Source organism: Ranitomeya imitator, chromosome 3 (assembly GCF_032444005.1).
Source record: "Ranitomeya imitator isolate aRanImi1 chromosome 3, aRanImi1.pri, whole genome shotgun sequence".
NCBI lineage: Eukaryota > Metazoa > Chordata > Amphibia > Anura > Dendrobatidae > Ranitomeya > Ranitomeya imitator.
The window spans coordinates 185,737,589-185,754,996 of record NC_091284.1 but is presented as its reverse complement, the minus strand read 5'-3'; the positions used below and the strand labels follow the sequence as shown (position 1 = coordinate 185,754,996).

Here is a 17,408-nt window from a genome sequence, read left to right as displayed (position 1 = left end):
AAGAAGACCAAACCACAGTAGCAGATACCAGAAGGGATGGCTCAGGAGAAAAACAAGGGAGGAAAACAAAAACGAAAACACAGGAGCGGGAACACACAGGAGCGGGGAAGGTGGCGAAAAACAACGGAGGACACGGAGACTGGAAATCTGGCTGTACTGAGGAAAAGCTGAGACGGAGGCGAAACTGTAGAGAGAAAGAGAGAGAGAGGACGGGATAAATGGAGGCACATTAGCGAGAGGCAAGCGAAGAACACAGGGCTAGCACGGAAGTACGAAGCACAAGGGGCCAGAGGCAAAAGCACAGGCAAATGACACTCAGGCACCTCCTAGCAGGGGAGGTGGCCTGAAATACTGTGGGTATTACCGGGATTGGTGAGACTACTGGATCCCAGCCCCCGGAAGCAGGAGATCCAGGACTGGAGCGCAGGCGCCCACCGTCGAACCCTGCGCGCCGGCGCAGATGTCCGTGCACCAGAGCAGATGCCGAACCTCCCCAGCAGGGTGTGGAGGAGGAGCCTGCTGAGGATGAGCGCGCCGCCCCCCAGAGGCAGGACAGCGGGGACAAACAGCGGTGGAAGGAGTCGGCGCCGCTGGAGAGGCAGGAGGAATGGCACGCCGGGACCCGGTAGAGGAGCGGCCGAAGCAAGCAGGGACAGCGCGCCGGCGACCAGAAGCAGAGCGACGAGGGTAAGTAGTGGCCGTAACACTAATTGACCTAAAATGGGAAAGGTTTATTCATTATTCTGATTTCATGTCAGATATTGAGAAAAACATGCATATGTGTCTTTTTATATAGCTATGCAGTAGAGTAGGGAGATATGAACTCCCTGCACTACCTCTTTGCATTCTGTTCACCACAGGTCGCTTTAAGCCTGTGGTTTACAGTACCACAGAGAGATGCAGTGTCCATGTCACAGTGTGGGGGTTACTGTTGTGGACTCTGAAACCATGTAGGGGGGCCCTCATACCTTGTAGGGACTACTGTGGGTAGCCCTCATAAACTGTGGGGCCCATTATACAGTTTGGGTGCTAATGTACGGGCCATCACACAGTTTAGTGACTAATGTGGGGACTATTATACAGTGTAGGAGTAAACGTGGGAGCAATTATACAGTGTGGAAGATAATGTGGGGGCCTTATACAGTTTTTGGACTAATGTGTGGGTCAACTTACAGTGTGAAAGGTAATGTGGGGTCCATTATACAGTGTGGAAGCTAATGTAGAGGCAATCAGTGTGGGGACTACTGTGAAGTACTCTCATACAATATAGGGGACCCTCATACTGTGGGTGGGCCCCTCATACATTGTAGGAACATCTGTGGGTGGTCCTCATAAAGTGTGAAGGCCATTATACAGCATGGGAGCTAATGTAGGGGACATTATACAATTCGGGGCCTACTGTAAGGGTCATTGTACAGGGTGTAGACTAATGCAAGGACCATTATACAGTTTGAGGGACACTGAAGGGGCCATAAAGTGTGGGGACTACTGTGGATGCCATTATGCCGTGTTGGGACCATTATACAGTGTGGCTTCTACTCTGGCAGTCATTATACTGTGTGAGTGTCACTGTGGCGGTTAGTATACTATGTTTTAGAGAAGCAGTTGAGACATCATACTGTGCATAACGGAGCTGCAGGGCCATTATACTGTGTATAAGGATCTATGGGGCATTATAATGTGTACAGTGGACCTGTGGGCCCATCATATTGTGTATAGAGCAGCTGTACATTGTTAATTGAAGCATTATTGTTACAGGGGCACTAAAAGTGTAGTAACCTTCAAAGGTGCCATTACTGCCATTACTACTTTCTAGGGGCAAAATGTGGACAGTGTTTTTTGGGCATTAAGATTTTTTAAGAGGCTATTTTGCCATCTAGATGGCACAAAGTAGTCATAATTACTATGTAAAAGGCACAGTGGTGAGCAATATTATGTCTGTCTGTAAGAGGAGCACTGTTATTGTGCTAAACAGCAGGTGCAGTAAAAGGGTCACATACAGCAGCGGCAGCTCAGTATTGGGGTGATAGCAGGATGAGGAGTTTGTCTGCATTGGGAAAAGATGGGAATGGTGTGGGTAATGTGACAAGTCAAATGTGTATTTGTTGTAATCTCTGCAGTTGATTTTTGGATGGAAGAAGTTGTCATATCAGTCTGGGCAGTTGGAAAAGAATAAAAAAAGGAACAGAAAGCTACACCACAAAGAACTTCAACTGTAAGTTACCATATTAATGTACTGTTCTGCAGGACTGTTAGGTATCCACCATGCGGTCACGACAATAATATTTGTGTTAGTCTTTTCGTAGATTTATTTTCAGAATCACCATTTTCATCTGCTGAGGTTCCCCTGTGCTCACAATGGGAAAAGGGTGCGCCACAATAGTTGTAATCTGGAGACTCAGCTGTTTCGCCTTTCCTGAGTGGAACCACTAATCTGCTCCAATATGGACTGCATCATCTTCACAGTATATGGTTGGACTTGACCTTGCTCCGATTCTATAATTACTAAAGGTGAGCAAATGTTTTAATCGAAGGATCGTGTTTAGCTTGAATCCTGAAATGTGCAGTTCCATGCAAATTCAAACAAATTGAGATTCGATTTGTGAGGAGGACTGCAAAAAAACCTTGCCCGGAACCATTTCCCACACTGTTGAAGCATCAGAGAGGACTAATGATGCTTTACGTGGCCATGAGTGCTCCCCATAATGTTCTGCAGCTGTAACATCCCATTCTAGTTTGTTGAGCAGATTATCATATTTAGTACAGTTGTGGACCGTACCTTGGTCATCAGAGTGAGTCGCCCTACCAGGGCAGCATGGTACTCGGTACCAGGTCCTGTCTTAAATGGGATGTCATTGTGGCTGCGACCCGGTCTGTGGCCCTGGGTGCCCAATTAAAGTGAAAGGTCTTTAAAGGGATTTGTAATGTCTATTGTTCGTGACGCCACCTGTGGTGTTCGGTCAGTGGGGACCGACGCTGCTTGAAGGGGTCCTCTGGGGTTATAGTATGCAGCAAGATGGTGACGCTTCTCTCAGGTGAAGCGGGGTCCCCAGGGCTTCCCAAGTGTAGGGCACCGATGATGTGGTGGATGGTAGAGCAAAGAACGAGGACACAGGTTTGCAGTCTTTACCTGGTTTACTGATGGTAGTAGTAGTCCTCAGTCCAGGGTACCAAGTGCAGGGTAGCTGTGGTCCGGCCAGCTTGGAGGCAATAGGAGATCCCTCTCCCAGGTGAGGTCCGTAAGCCATTCCTTCTTGAGCTATTTAGTTGATTAGGTCCCTGCCACTTGAAGCTCAGTGCAAGTCCCCTTTCTCCTGTCTTAAGACAGATGTCTGTATGATAGGCAGTTCGAGCCTGTTTATAGTGACTATATCATGCCCCAGGCTCTAAAGTTACTGCTTCACCTCAAACTTGATGCAGGCAATTGACATACAGTCCTATGCCCTCCGGTTCTGCTGTGTCCTAGAGTCCCTCTATAGCCGTGGGCTCCCGGTACCCGGTTCTGCACTCTGGCTCCCAGGATGTCCTTCCGCTGATCCCCTGCTGAGCCTCTTCCTCCTCTATGCTTCTTCCCTCAAAGCTCCTCCACATACATAAAGTGTAAGGAAGCTCCCCCGAATCCAGGTCCTTAGCTCCCCCTCCTGGCCTGGATTCAGATTGTGTTGAATGCGAGTGCCTTACTTGATAGAGAGAATCTCTCTTGCCTCCAAGCGTGATATCACCCTCCCGAAAGGAAGGCAACATCACTGCAACAACCGGTTACCTGGGGTGTTGCAAGAGATCAGAGGTTCACAGTGGAGCAGTCGGACGCAAGATCATCCGTTTGATTTCACCTCCAGATTCCATGAGTACCTGGGTTATATCTGTACAGATCATAATGAAATGCATTATTTTTGTTCTTTCTCTCTCTATCTGTCTCTTTTGGAAAACTGGAGCATTCCTTAAATGCAGAGATGTATTCAGATGAATGGCGTACGTATTCACATAACATTATGTCATGCCTGCTTTTATTGTATGAGTAGCTATAAATGTAGGTCATTGTGACTATGAATCTGAATCTATTATATCAGTACACTACATGCCTACATTTACATAAACTTTAACTAACTCCGACTGATTAAATTAATCTCTTGCTCAAACTACAAATCGTTAGCCTAATCCTTTTAGCAGCACAGGCAGCAGAATACAGTACATCGCAAACAGGATTTAAAGCCATGATTGATACACACTTAGCAATTTGGGTCTTTTTCTTTATATAAATATGCACACTGGGAAATCGATGTTCAATTAGTGGAAAGAATTAGAATGGTGCATTGTGTTCCTAAGTTCAAATGATTCATAGCAAAGTGTAATAGATGACTTTAAAACACATTACTTGGCATGTATGAAACTCAGAGTCAGTCTATTGGTGTTCAGAAATACTAATGCATTACAGGTATAGACAGCGTCGGACTGGAGCACCTTGGGCCCACCAGAGAAAATCATTCTTGGGGCCCACTATGTAGCTACATATAAATAGATACAAGACCACCAATTGTAAAAAAAGCGCTAATATCAGGGTGTAATATAAGGTAGTTCACGTCTTAATAATGTAGCAAGGGTTGGGGTAGCCCCCTCACAGAATATAATGTAGCCCCCTAATAAAATATAATGCAGTCCCCTCTCATAGAATATAATGCAGCACCCCACAAAATATAATGCAACCCTCTCAGGTATGACGCAGTCCCCACCATAGAATATAATGTAGCACCCCATAGGGTATAATGCAGCCCCCCCATATAGTATAATGCCACCCACCACAGAATATAATGTAGTCCCCTGAGAGAATGCAGTTCCACCACAGAATATAATGCAGCCCCCCCCATAGAGTATACTGTAGCCCCCTCATATAGTATGATGTAGCCCCCATAATATTATGTAGTCCCCTGAGAGAATAATGCAGCCCCACCACAGAATATAATGCAGCCCCCCATAGAGTATACTGTAACCCCTCATATAGTATGATGTAGCCCCCCATAATATAATGTAGTACCTTGAGTATAATGCAGTCCCCCCACAGAATATAATGTAGCCCCCCAGGGCCGTATTTAGAGTTTCTGCTGCCCTAGGCACTTTTAGCGCTGCCTCCCCTTTTGGTGAGTATGACACTATCGGCAGTGACTTTGGCAAGAATCGCTGATGTGAAAGTCGCCTTTTGCAGCAGATCGGGCAGTTTTTCTGCCTCTGCCGCGTAACGGATCACTTACGGCAACACTGCGTTCGGCCTCATTCATTCCCTATGGAATTTGCGGCACTTGCCGTGATCTAGCAAATGTGGTACCATAACTCCCAACTTTTGAAGAAGGGAAGGATGTATAAAGTTTGCGGCACGCGTAGTGCGCCGCGGCAAATTTTAGGCCACGCCTCTGACCAGACCCATTTCACAACTAGTCACACCCATATCCACGTCCCAACCGCAGCCATTTAGCACTGCTGATCACACTGTTTTATATACAATAATTATAAGCAAACAAAAATATGGCTCCATACTGTATAATGGCCACACATGATGCTCAATACTGTATAACAGCCATCACACATGATGCTCCATACTGTATAATGGCCACACATGATGCTGCATACTGTATAATGGCCACACACAGTTCTTCATACTGTATAATGGCCACACATGATGCTCCATAGTGTATAATGGCCACACATTGCTCCATCTATATATATAATTGTCTAAGGGTTTTTCCGTCTGTCTGTCTGTCTTTCTGTCTGTCTGTCTGTCCTGGAAATCCCGCGACTCTGATTGGTCGAGGCCGCCAGGCCTCGACCAATCAGCGACGGGCACAGTATTGCCATGGTGAAGATTATGTCATAAAGGTTGCCTCGACCAATCAGCGACGGGCACAGTCTGCCGCAAATTCTGGAATCATCATTGTCCATATACTACGGGGACATGCATATTCTAGAATACCCAATGCGTTAGAATCGGGCCACAATCTAGTACTGTATAATGGCCAGACAGTGCTCCATACTGTATAATGACCACCCACACATAGTGCTCCATAGTGTATAACGGCCACACAGTTCTCCATACTGTATAATGATCCCACATAATGCTCAATACTGTATAATGACCACAAATGATGCTCCATACTGTATAACGGCCACACATGATGCTCCATACTGCATAATGTCCATTGGCCACACATGATGCTCCATACTGTATAACGGCCACACATGATGCTCAATACTGTATAATAATTGTCTAAGGGTTTTTCCGTCTGTCTGTCTGTCTGTCTGTCTTTCTGTCTGTCTGTCCTGGAAATCCCGGCTCTCTGATTGGTCGAGGCCGCCAGGCCTCGACCAATCAGAGACCGGCACAGCAACGACGTAGAAATCCCGCGTCTCTGATTGGTCGAGGCCGCCAGGCCTCGACCAATCAGCAACGGGCACAGCGACGATGATGTCATAAAGGACGTAGACATCTCACGTTTCTGATTCAGCGACGGGCACAGTATCGACGTAGATGTCATAATGGTTGCCATGGCGGGTGCCTCGACCAATCAGCGACGGGCATAGTCTGCCGCGAATTCTGGAATCATCATTGTCCATATACTACGGGGACATGCATATTCTAGAATACCCGATGCGTTGGAATCGGGCCAACATCTAGTACTGTATAATGACCCCCCTCCTGTATGCATGGCTCATCTCCCTCCTATCCCATATACATAGCTCATATTACCCCCTCCTGTATGCATGACTCATATCTCCCCATGTATGTGTGACGCCCAGGAGACCGGGATACCCAGCACCGGACCAATGGAGTCTGTCTCTTGAGGGGGATGTCACGGGTGGCTTGACCCGGTGCTGTGGCCTCAGGCAATGCACAGTGTAAGGGGTATCATGAGGGGACAGGCACTTACTTGATCAGCAGCAGGTTCTCCCAGCGGTGACGATCTCGATCCTGGATAGATGGCTATTGTCCAAATGAAAGACTGAGGCACTGAAACGTTTAACCAGTTTACTTTAACATAAAAGGATTTACAACCAGTCCTGTCACCGGAGTCTGTATGGGAACTCTGAGTTACTTTGACCCTGCCGGGGTCTTCGCCTCTTATTGTGCGCAATTTCTGTGTGGCCCTGCTGCTGTATGTGAACTGGCTGCCGGCCCAATCTGTCCCCTCCGGGTCCTGGTTCGACGGGCAACCCGAGTCCTTTTATCGGTTTACCCCCTCTGGGAGTACCGCTGAACTCTGTGTCTGTTGCTGCATCCGACCCTAGTGAAGCTGATATCACCTCACGTTTTTCCGGTTGCTGTATTATATATAATGAATACAGCCACGGATCCGGTATCCGTCTTTGCGCCTGTTCTGGGTAGTGATTAATGCTACCCGGTTCTCACAATGTCATTTTTCTCTGTCCCTCTTCTCCTCAGGCCGGTGATTTAGGCCTGGAAACCGTCACAGGGCTGTTAGAGATTCAACTGTATGACCTCTCACTTTCAGCTCCTTGGCCCAACTGCCATTTCTTCTCTCAGACCAGAATGGATCAAGGGGAGTCTCTGGAGCTCCCCCTTCTGGCCGGAGGTGGTAGTGCAGTCTTGCTATTTTAGTATTTGTACTTACTGTCAGTAACTATTTTTGTGGCAAATACCCCTAGGGGTGCCACATATGCATGGCTCATATTCCACCCCCTATGCATGGCTCATATCCCCCCCCTGTATGAATGGCTCATATTCCGCCCCTGTATGCATGGCTTATATTCCCCTCTGTATGCATGGCTTATATTCCCCCCTGTATGCATGGCTCATAGTACGCCCCTGTATGCATGGCTCATATTCCCCCCTGTATGCATGGCCCATATTCCCCCTGTATGCATGGCTTATATTCCCCCCTGTATGCATGGCTTATATTCCCCCCTGCATGGCTTATATTCCCCCCTGTATGCATGGCTTATATTCCCCCCTGCATGGCTCATATTCCCCCCTGTATCTGTATGCATGGCTTATATTCCCCCCTGCATGGCTTATATTCCCCCCTGTATGCAGGCTTATCTCTCCGCACCCGCTCCTGCTCCTGCTCGGCGCGCCGGCTTATGTCCTCCTTCATCCCCCCGTCCCCCCATCCCTCATACTCACCTGTCCCACTGCACGGCCGTGCCGACATCCCTCGCGCTCTGTCCCGACTCCAGGCGGCGGCGCCGGCGCAGCACCTTCTTCCTGCTTGAGCGGTCATGTGACACCGTTCATTAAGATCATGAATATGCGCATATTCATGATCTTAATGAGCGGTGTCACGTGACCGCTCGTTCAGGACGCGCTGCAGTGCAGACGCCGAGACCATCGCTGGAGCAGGGTGAGTATTCAAGGCGGGCGGGCGAGCGGGGGCCCTGGAGCGGGGGGAGGCCCTGCCAGCAGGTGTCAGTGCTAGGGCCCACCGGAGGATCCTCCAGTTCCCCAGTGGGCCAGTCCAAGCCTGGGTATAGAGATGTATGGTCGAGTTTGATAAATTTACACATTAGGCTCGCAATGAGTGGGGCTTCCCACATTGATTAATAACTTTGCAGAAAGTAAAGCAACTGTATGTTTTGAACAATGCCTTTATTTAAAAAAAAAAAGCCTTTAAAGGGGTTTCCATGCTGGAGGTTCAAGTCTACATTCGCTGTCCAGATTCTCCGGTGCCGGGTGCAGGTAGGTGAGTGACCTCAAGTATGTGATTTATATATATGCAGCCATGTGCCCCCCAGATATATGCTGGCTCACTCAATATAAGTACATTGAGTGAGGCCAGACCCTTCTAGTCATAATGTGACCAGGAGAATGCAAATCACATGACCATATGCAGTGGGAGCTGCCTGCTTGTCCATCATGTTCCATGCTATTCTGCTGCCCCCTTGCCAATGCCCTTATACAGTTGGGCATCTCCGGTCTGTCCATCACGTCCTATCTGTAGTTAGTTACTTTTGCTGCTGGGACTGCTAGTTTTGGTCTGACACACCTGGATATCTTCTGCATATTCATTGCTTTCTATATGACGCCATACCTGTCAACCTTTGTTGAACAGAAAAAAGGTACGAAATATAGCACACAGCGGCAAATTTTGGCCATACTCGTGGCCACACCCCAATCCACAGCAATCCATAGCAGAAGGACATGTCAGAGGGGGTCTGTGGTAGTGAGAGACATTCAGCAGGCACCAAAACTGAAGAGCGCAGACCCAAATCTGGAAATGTCCTGCCCTATCCGGGACATCTGGGACTAGAGATGAGCGGATCAATTCACAGGACTCCAATGCAGCATCCAAGTCATCGTAGTTGTTGGCTGGACGGGAAGCCACGAATCTCTTACCATCCGGCGTCTCCAGTGTGGCTTTAATTAGCTAGAGCCGGTGTGACGACATCTGTGCATCATACTCATCTCTGGTTGGGACCTATGGATTTAGCTCCTTCATTCAGTCGTAGCAGCCAGAACTTTTATCATCTTTAAGTAGCTTTACTGCATGACATCTGGCTTTTTGGTGCCACACGTTGCATGAATACTGTGCTTTTTGTTTTCTGCAGGTGTCCACACCAATATACGCAAGAACAATCGTCTCTGGTCATTGCATTTTTGCTGCATTTTTAAGCCTTTTCCCTCATATTTGATGTGTTTTTGGTGCAGGTGTGAATCCGAGTCTTTAACCCTTCTTTAATACTACAGAAAAGCTTTGATTTGGAGCTTAAAAATTCAACAGTGTGTTTTTTTTCCTACCATTTTTTTTCAGGCTCCACATAGAAGCCTACAGAGGAAATAAAGCACCAAAACCGCACAGTACAAAAGTGTCTTTAAAAGCACCAAGGGCAGAGTTTTCATGAAATCATATCAATTTTGCTTGGATATAATTAATGCAGAATTTCTGTGGAAAAAAAAGCAGCAGAAATACACAGCATTTACGCTACATGTGAGTACGGTCTAAATTTCCAAGCTAAGTGTACGCAGCCTCTGCTGCCGCTGCCAATGCACAGCCATGTATCTCTCACCTTCCCATCATGCTCTAAATCTATTCTGCACTGCTAGGGAACCCAAGTCTGAACAGGGTAAATGTTTGAAACCTGAAACAGAAAGGGATGCCATTGCTGCTTCACTTTCTAAACAACAAACCTGTTGCCGTTCCCATAACAAGGAACATTTTTGGATAGTTCATTAAAAGCTGTTGTTTCTTCATGGGCCATACTCTTTTTGTGCAGTGACAGTGGGCAACAAATTTGACAATATTTACAAACAAAAGTTATTTTTTTCCCGAAAAAATTATATACCAAGTATATACTGCCTCATCTGTTAGAAGAATGATGTGGGAAAAGAGACCCTGATTCTAGTGCTAGTGATGTATCACTTACTTTACTGGGTGCGGCAGTTGTGATATAATCAGAGTTTCCTCTGCTGTACAAGTAGCAGAGCTCAGAAAGCTAAACTCGCCCACACCAAAAGTTTCTATGACAGTAAGCTGCTAATCAGTGCTGGGGGTGTGGTTGGACTAGGAGGCACATGGGTAACTAGTCAGGCAGTGATAAAAAAACACTTTATGTCCTGCTGTAGTGAAGCAAAAGCACACAGCCTCGTAAGTGACACATTGCTGTATTCAGTGTCTCAGCACCTACTTCATGCTGTCCTCAGATTATATAGCAAAAACATGACAGATGCCCTTTAAAGTTGAAGTAAGTAATTTATTCTTCATCCTCTTATTTCACCCACCGAATCTGAAACACAGGTTATCTTTCACTATTTTTAGCGAGCCTTACTGCTGCATCACATATAATTTTCTAAGGAAAATTTGATGAGCCTGTGGAATTTGAATTTCAAAAGATTTGCTTATATCTAGTAGTTTTAATTAGTGAAAAAAATATTTCTTTAAATCTTTTTTTTCTACATGACAAGATCAGTAAGCGTAAATTCCCTAACAAAAAAGTGCTTGCTTATCATGCTAATAACCCATTTCCCAATCCTTCATTAATAATTTACCATGTATTTTACAGCTGGATTCAAGGATTGCAGGAATAAATAGGTTCAGACTTGACTGCTGGGTAATTTTATTATATATGCACAGCAATGGAAAACTGAACAATTATGTTATGATTTACATGAATACAGAGCTATTAAGCATTATGTACATTAGGTAGAGAAAAAATGAGTAAGCATGCATATTGCCGTAATATGATATCACAGATAGTAACATGCTGATGTCTATTCTAATAAGTTTCCTTTACTGATATGTATTTAGCATGCTATACTCCTAGCGCCCTGCGTGCCTCTATATACTAGGAGCAGCGCAAAGAACAAAAAGACCTGGACTTCTGAATAGGAATTCTTAGGCTGCATCCACACATCCGTAGGCCACAGTTCGAGATCCATGGACCAACTGCAAATCTCTCGGCCAGAACTCAAAAACTTCATAAGCATATATTAGGCTATCAAGTTTGGGTCGGAAGCCAGACCATGCAATCTGGTCGTTACTCAGGCCGAGACACACGGATGTTTGAATCTGGCCATACTTTTTGGAATTTATGAATTCATTAAAGGGAACCTGTCACCTGAATTTGGCGGGACCAGTTTTGGGTCATATGGGCGGAGTTTTCAGGTGTTTGATTCACCCTTTCCTTACCCGCTGGCTGCATGCTGGCCGCAATATTGGGTTGAAGTTCATGCTGTGTCCCCCTTAGTACATGCCTGCGCAAGGCAATCTTACCTTGCGCAGGTGTGTACTACGGAGGACAGAGAATGAACTTCAATCCAATATTGCAGCCAGCATGCAGCCAGCGGGTAAGGAAAGGGTGAATCAAACACCTGAAAACTCCGCCCATATGACCCAAAACTGGTCCCGCCAAATTCAGGTGACAGGTTCCTTTTAAGCTTGGTTCTTCCCCATACATTGGTGCAATACAGTAATTTCAACTAATTATTTAAATGATGTAAATACCTTGGGTAATGAATTTTGCAATGTACTATATGTAGTTTGCTTGTATTGTAATTTTACTTAAAAAAGTTAAAGAGTTTCAAGTTTTTTGTTTATTTATTTCAACATCTTACACGAGTCTCTCCAGTGCCAGAGCTAGACTTCTGCCACCAGTCTCTCTTAAAGAAGCTCTACCATGAACTTATTACGGTATTTGCTTAAACATATATGTATGTGTATGAAGTGTAGTGAGATTCTGTTAATAAATCCATCTTCTCTGGTATCTAGCGCTGATCAGAGTGACTCTATACTCCCTTTTACAATGTAATCCTATGAAGCCTTGTTTAGACGCTCCATAGACTCACATTGTAAAAGTCACATCTGGATCACACAGAAAGCAGTGTTATCCGGCGAATCGGAAGAGTGTTACCGTCACTCAGAAGAGAAGAAGAATAGCACTGGAGTACATTAACACACTGCAGGAATGCTTCATACACCTATGGACATGTTGTTTACACCAGAAAAACGTTCAATGGAGGACTTCTTTAACAAGACTATTGCGGTACTGGTGAATGACGAAAGAGACCTGAGTAGTCTCGAAAGCTTGCTATTTGCTACTATATTTTCGGTCAACCATTAAAAGGTATCAACCACTGAGGACTCTCAATTTTTAATATTTTTCTATCTACTGGCTAGCACGATACCAACATATATTTTTCATGTTGTCAAATAAAAAAACATACATATGCTTCAGTCTTGTAGAATAGAGGTACCATTTTAACTGAGCTCAATTAAGACTATAAACTAACCCTTAGCAATTACACCATAGAGAATATGCTGGTTGATTAAGGGGTCTAAGGAGTTGCCGATGGGTTACTATATTATATTTAGACTATAATAATCTATATTATATAGAGATTTTCACTAGCATTTACTAGCATATAGTAAATAATACTGTGTACTAAAAATAAAAGTCTTATATGAAGCCCAGCCTGTAACACCAGGATGGTGATGATGGGGCTTTTAGCAGGCCACCGAATGCCACGGTAACCCATCGGCAACTCCTGAGCCCTCTCTATCCACGACACCTGCCGAAGTACTGCAATGTAAACTGTAAAGACCTTAAACATTGAAATTGTAGTTGGGCATGCAAATAATTAAGATTAGCTGCTGGCAATCCCCTTGCAATTGCCAAGCATCCACATCCAAGATGTGACTGGTGGGAGACAAAAACTGGAGACGCAGCAGGCATGATAGCACGTTTAGGCTATGCAAGCAGTAGGACTTTCCCTCGTGAAGGCCTCTTCATTGCGTTATCCATGTGGTCTCCACATGGAATTGATGCACAGCATGAAAACACCTGTGGGAGCAAAACAGTTATAGCACATTATATGACTTAATTCACAAATTCATTTCATCTTAATATAATATACTTACCTTATAATGTCCTGTTCCGTTCAGATATGTCTGAATCCCAGAATTCCAAGCGGCTGAAGTTCACTGACCACCATATTCGGACACCCAAGTGATGGGTGTCTCAATATGAAAGAGCTGGTGGTACCAGCCTCTTGTGCGGTACCACCAGCGGAACACCGTTGCACCACACATACACACATACACACTGTATACGTCGTACGCACAACACGCACAAACACACACTGTATATGCCGTACGCACCACACACACACACTGTTACGCCGTATGCACCACACACACACACACGGTATATGCCGTACGCACCACACACACACACTGTATATGAGTCGCCCGCTAGGGCAGTGGGGTACTCGGTACCGAGTCCGGTACTTAAAAGGGATGTCACGGTAGCTGCGACCCGGTCCATGGCCCTGGGTGCCCAAATAAAGGGAAAGGTCTTTTAAGGGTTTAATAAAGTTTGGGTTTGTGACGCCACCTGTGGTGTTTGGTCAGAGGGGACCGACGCTGCTTAAAGGGGTCTTCTGGGGTGATGTTATGGCAGCTAAGATGGTATAACTTCCCGCTGGTGTAGTAGGTCCCCAGGGCTCCCGATGTGTAGCTGGTGATGGTGGGTAGTGTATAAAGAAATGGAGGACACAAGTTTGCAGTCTCTTTACCTGGTTTACTGGAGACTTCAGGTATCCACAGTCCAGGGCACCAGATCACAGGCACAGGCAGGGTCCGGCCGGCTTGTAAGCAAGTTCAGAGTTCCCTTTACGAGGTGGAGTTAGAAGCCTGCCTACCAGCACTTTGATGTAGTTCCGTGCTGCCTGTGGCTACAATCAATAAACCAGGGATTCAAGCTTCAGGAGGCTAATTTGCATATTCCAGGTGCCTTCTGGGAGAAGCGAAGTCTCCCTAAGCTAGAAGATCGTTGGGTACAGCCGGGACCAGCTGCTTCGAAAGCATCACCAAACCAGGGATTCAAGCTTCAGGAGGCTAATTTGCATATTCCAGGTGCCTTCTGGGAGAAGCGAAGTCTCCCTAAGCTAGAAGATCGTTGGGTACAGCCGGGACCAGCTGCTTCGAAAGCATCACCAAACCAGGGATTCAAGCTTCAGGAGGCTAATTTGCATATTCCAGGTGCCTTCTGGGAGAAGCGAAGTCTCCCTAAGCTAGAAGATCGTTGGGTACAGCCGGGACCAGCTGCTTCGAAAGCATCACCAAACCAGGGATTCAAGCTTCAGGAGGCTAATTTGCATATTCCAGGTGCCTTCTGGGAGAAGCGAAGTCTCCCTAAGCTAGAAGATCGTTGGGTACAGCCGGGACCAGCTGCTTCGAAAGCATCACCAAACCAGGGATTCAAGCTTCAGGAGGCTAATTTGCATATTCCAGGTGCCTTCTGGGAGAAGCGAAGTCTCCCTAAGCTAGAAGATCGTTGGGTACAGCCGGGACCAGCTGCTTCGAAAGCATCACCAAACCAGGGATTCAAGCTTCAGGAGGCTAATTTGCATATTGCAGGTGCCTTCTGGGAGAAGCGAAGTCTCCCTAAGCTAGAAGATCGTTGGGTACAGCCGGGACCAGCTGCTTCGAAAGCATCACCAAACCAGGGATTCAAGCTTCAGGAGGCTAATTTGCATATTCCAGGTGCCTTCTGGGAGAAGCGAAGTCTCCCTAAGCTAGAAGATCGTTGGGTACAGCCGGGACCAGCTGCTTCGAAAGCATCACCAAACCAGGGATTCAAGCTTCAGGAGGCTAATTTGCATATTCCAGGTGCCTTCTGGGAGAAGCGAAGTCTCCCTAAGCTAGAAGATCGTTGGGTACAGCCGGGACCAGCTGCTTCGAAAGCATCACCAAACCAGGGATTCAAGCTTCAGGAGGCTAATTTGCATATTCCAGGTGCCTTCTGGGAGAAGCGAAGTCTCCCTAAGCTAGAAGATCGTTGGGTACAGCCGGGACCAGCTGCTTCGAAAGCATCACCAAACCAGGGATTCAAGCTTCAGGAGGCTAATTTGCATATTCCAGGTGCCTTCTGGGAGAAGCGAAGTCTCCCTAAGCTAGAAGATCGTTGGGTACAGCCGGGACCAGCTGCTTCGTAAGCATCACCAAACCAGGGATTCAAGCTTCAGGAGGCTAATTTGCATATTCCAGGTGCCTTCTGGGAGAAGCGAAGTCTCCCTAAGCTAGAAGATCGTTGGGTACAGCCGGGACCAGCTGCTTCGAAAGCATCACCAAACCAGGGATTCAAGCTTCAGGAGGCTAATTTGCATATTGCAGGTGCCTTCTGGGAGAAGCGAAGTCTCCCTAAGCTAGAAGATCGTTGGGTACAGCCGGGACCAGCTGCTTCGAAAGCATCACCAAACCAGGGATTCAAGCTTCAGGAGGCTAATTTGCATATTCCAGGTGCCTTCTGGGAGAAGCGAAGTCTCCCTAAGCTAGAAGATCGTTGGGTACAGCCGGGACCAGCTGCTTCGAAAGCATCACCAAACCAGGGATTCAAGCTTCAGGAGGCTAATTTGCATATTCCAGGTGCCTTCTGGGAGAAGCGAAGTCTCCCTAAGCTAGAAGATCGTTGGGTACAGCCGGGACCAGCTGCTTCGAAAGCATCACCAAACCAGGGATTCAAGCTTCAGGAGGCTAATTTGCATATTCCAGGTGCCTTCTGGGAGAAGCCAAGTCTCCCTAAGCTAGAAGATCGTTGGGTACAGCCGGGACCAGCTGCTTCGAAAGCATCACCAAACCAGGGATTCAAGCTTCAGGAGGCTAATTTGCATATTCCAGGTGCCTTCTGGGAGAAGCGAAGTCTCCCTAAGCTAGAAGATCGTTGGGTACAGCCGGGACCAGCTGCTTCGAAAGCATCACCAAACCAGGGATTCAAGCTTCAGGAGGCTAATTTGCATATTCCAGGTGCCTTCTGGGAGAAGCGAAGTCTCCCTAAGCTAGAAGATCGTTGGGTACAGCCGGGACCAGCTGCTTCGAAAGCATCACCAAACCAGGGATTCAAGCTTCAGGAGGCTAATTTGCATATTCCAGGTGCCTTCTGGGAGAAGCGAAGTCTCCCTAAGCTAGAAGATCGTTGGGTACAGCCGGGACCAGCTGCTTCGAAAGCATCACCAAACCAGGGATTCAAGCTTCAGGAGGCTAATTTGCATATTCCAGGTGCCTTCTGGGAGAAGCGAAGTCTCCCTAAGCTAGAAGATCGTTGGGTACAGCCGGGACCAGCTGCTTCGAAAGCATCACCAAACCAGGGATTCAAGCTTCAGGAGGCTAATTTGCATATTCCAGGTGCCTTCTGGGAGAAGCGAAGTCTCCCTAAGCTAGAAGATCGTTGGGTACAGCCGGGACCAGCTGCTTCGAAAGCATCACCAAACCAGGGATTCAAGCTTCAGGAGGCTAATTTGCATATTGCAGGTGCCTTCTGGGAGAAGCGAAGTCTCCCTAAGCTAGAAGATCGTTGGGTACAGCCGGGACCAGCTGCTTCGAAAGCATCACCAAACCAGGGATTCAAGCTTCAGGAGGCTAATTTGCATATTCCAGGTGCCTTCTGGGAGAAGCGAAGTCTCCCTAAGCTAGAAGATCGTTGGGTACAGCCGGGACCAGCTGCTTCGAAAGCATCACCAAACCAGGGATTCAAGCTTCAGGAGGCTAATTTGCATATTCCAGGTGCCTTCTGGGAGAAGCGAAGTCTCCCTAAGCTAGAAGATCGTTGGGTACAGCCGGGACCAGCTGCTTCGAAAGCATCACCAAACCAGGGATTCAAGCTTCAGGAGGCTAATTTGCATATTCCAGGTGCCTTCTGGGAGAAGCGAAGTCTCCCTAAGCTAGAAGATCGTTGGGTACAGCCGGGACCAGCTGCTTCGAAAGCATCACCAAACCAGGGATTCAAGCTTCAGGAGGCTAATTTGCATATTCCAGGTGCCTTCTGGGAGAAGCGAAGTCTCCCTAAGCTAGAAGATCGTTGGGTACAGCCGGGACCAGCTGCTTCGAAAGCATCACCAAACCAGGGATTCAAGCTTCAGGAGGCTAATTTGCATATTGCAGGTGCCTTCTGGGAGAAGCGAAGTCTCCCTA

General features: G+C 46.9%; 1 long non-coding RNA gene across 1 annotated transcript in view; it reads left to right on the top strand.

The window, feature by feature from the left end:
* Positions 1-17,408, top strand: part of LOC138671989 (uncharacterized) — a 46,033-nt gene that overhangs the window by 19,483 nt on the left and 9,142 nt on the right. The window contains exon 3 of the long non-coding RNA XR_011319517.1: positions 9,756-9,932. This is a non-coding gene — a long non-coding RNA (uncharacterized lncRNA). The remainder of the gene's footprint in view (positions 1-9,755; positions 9,933-17,408) is intronic.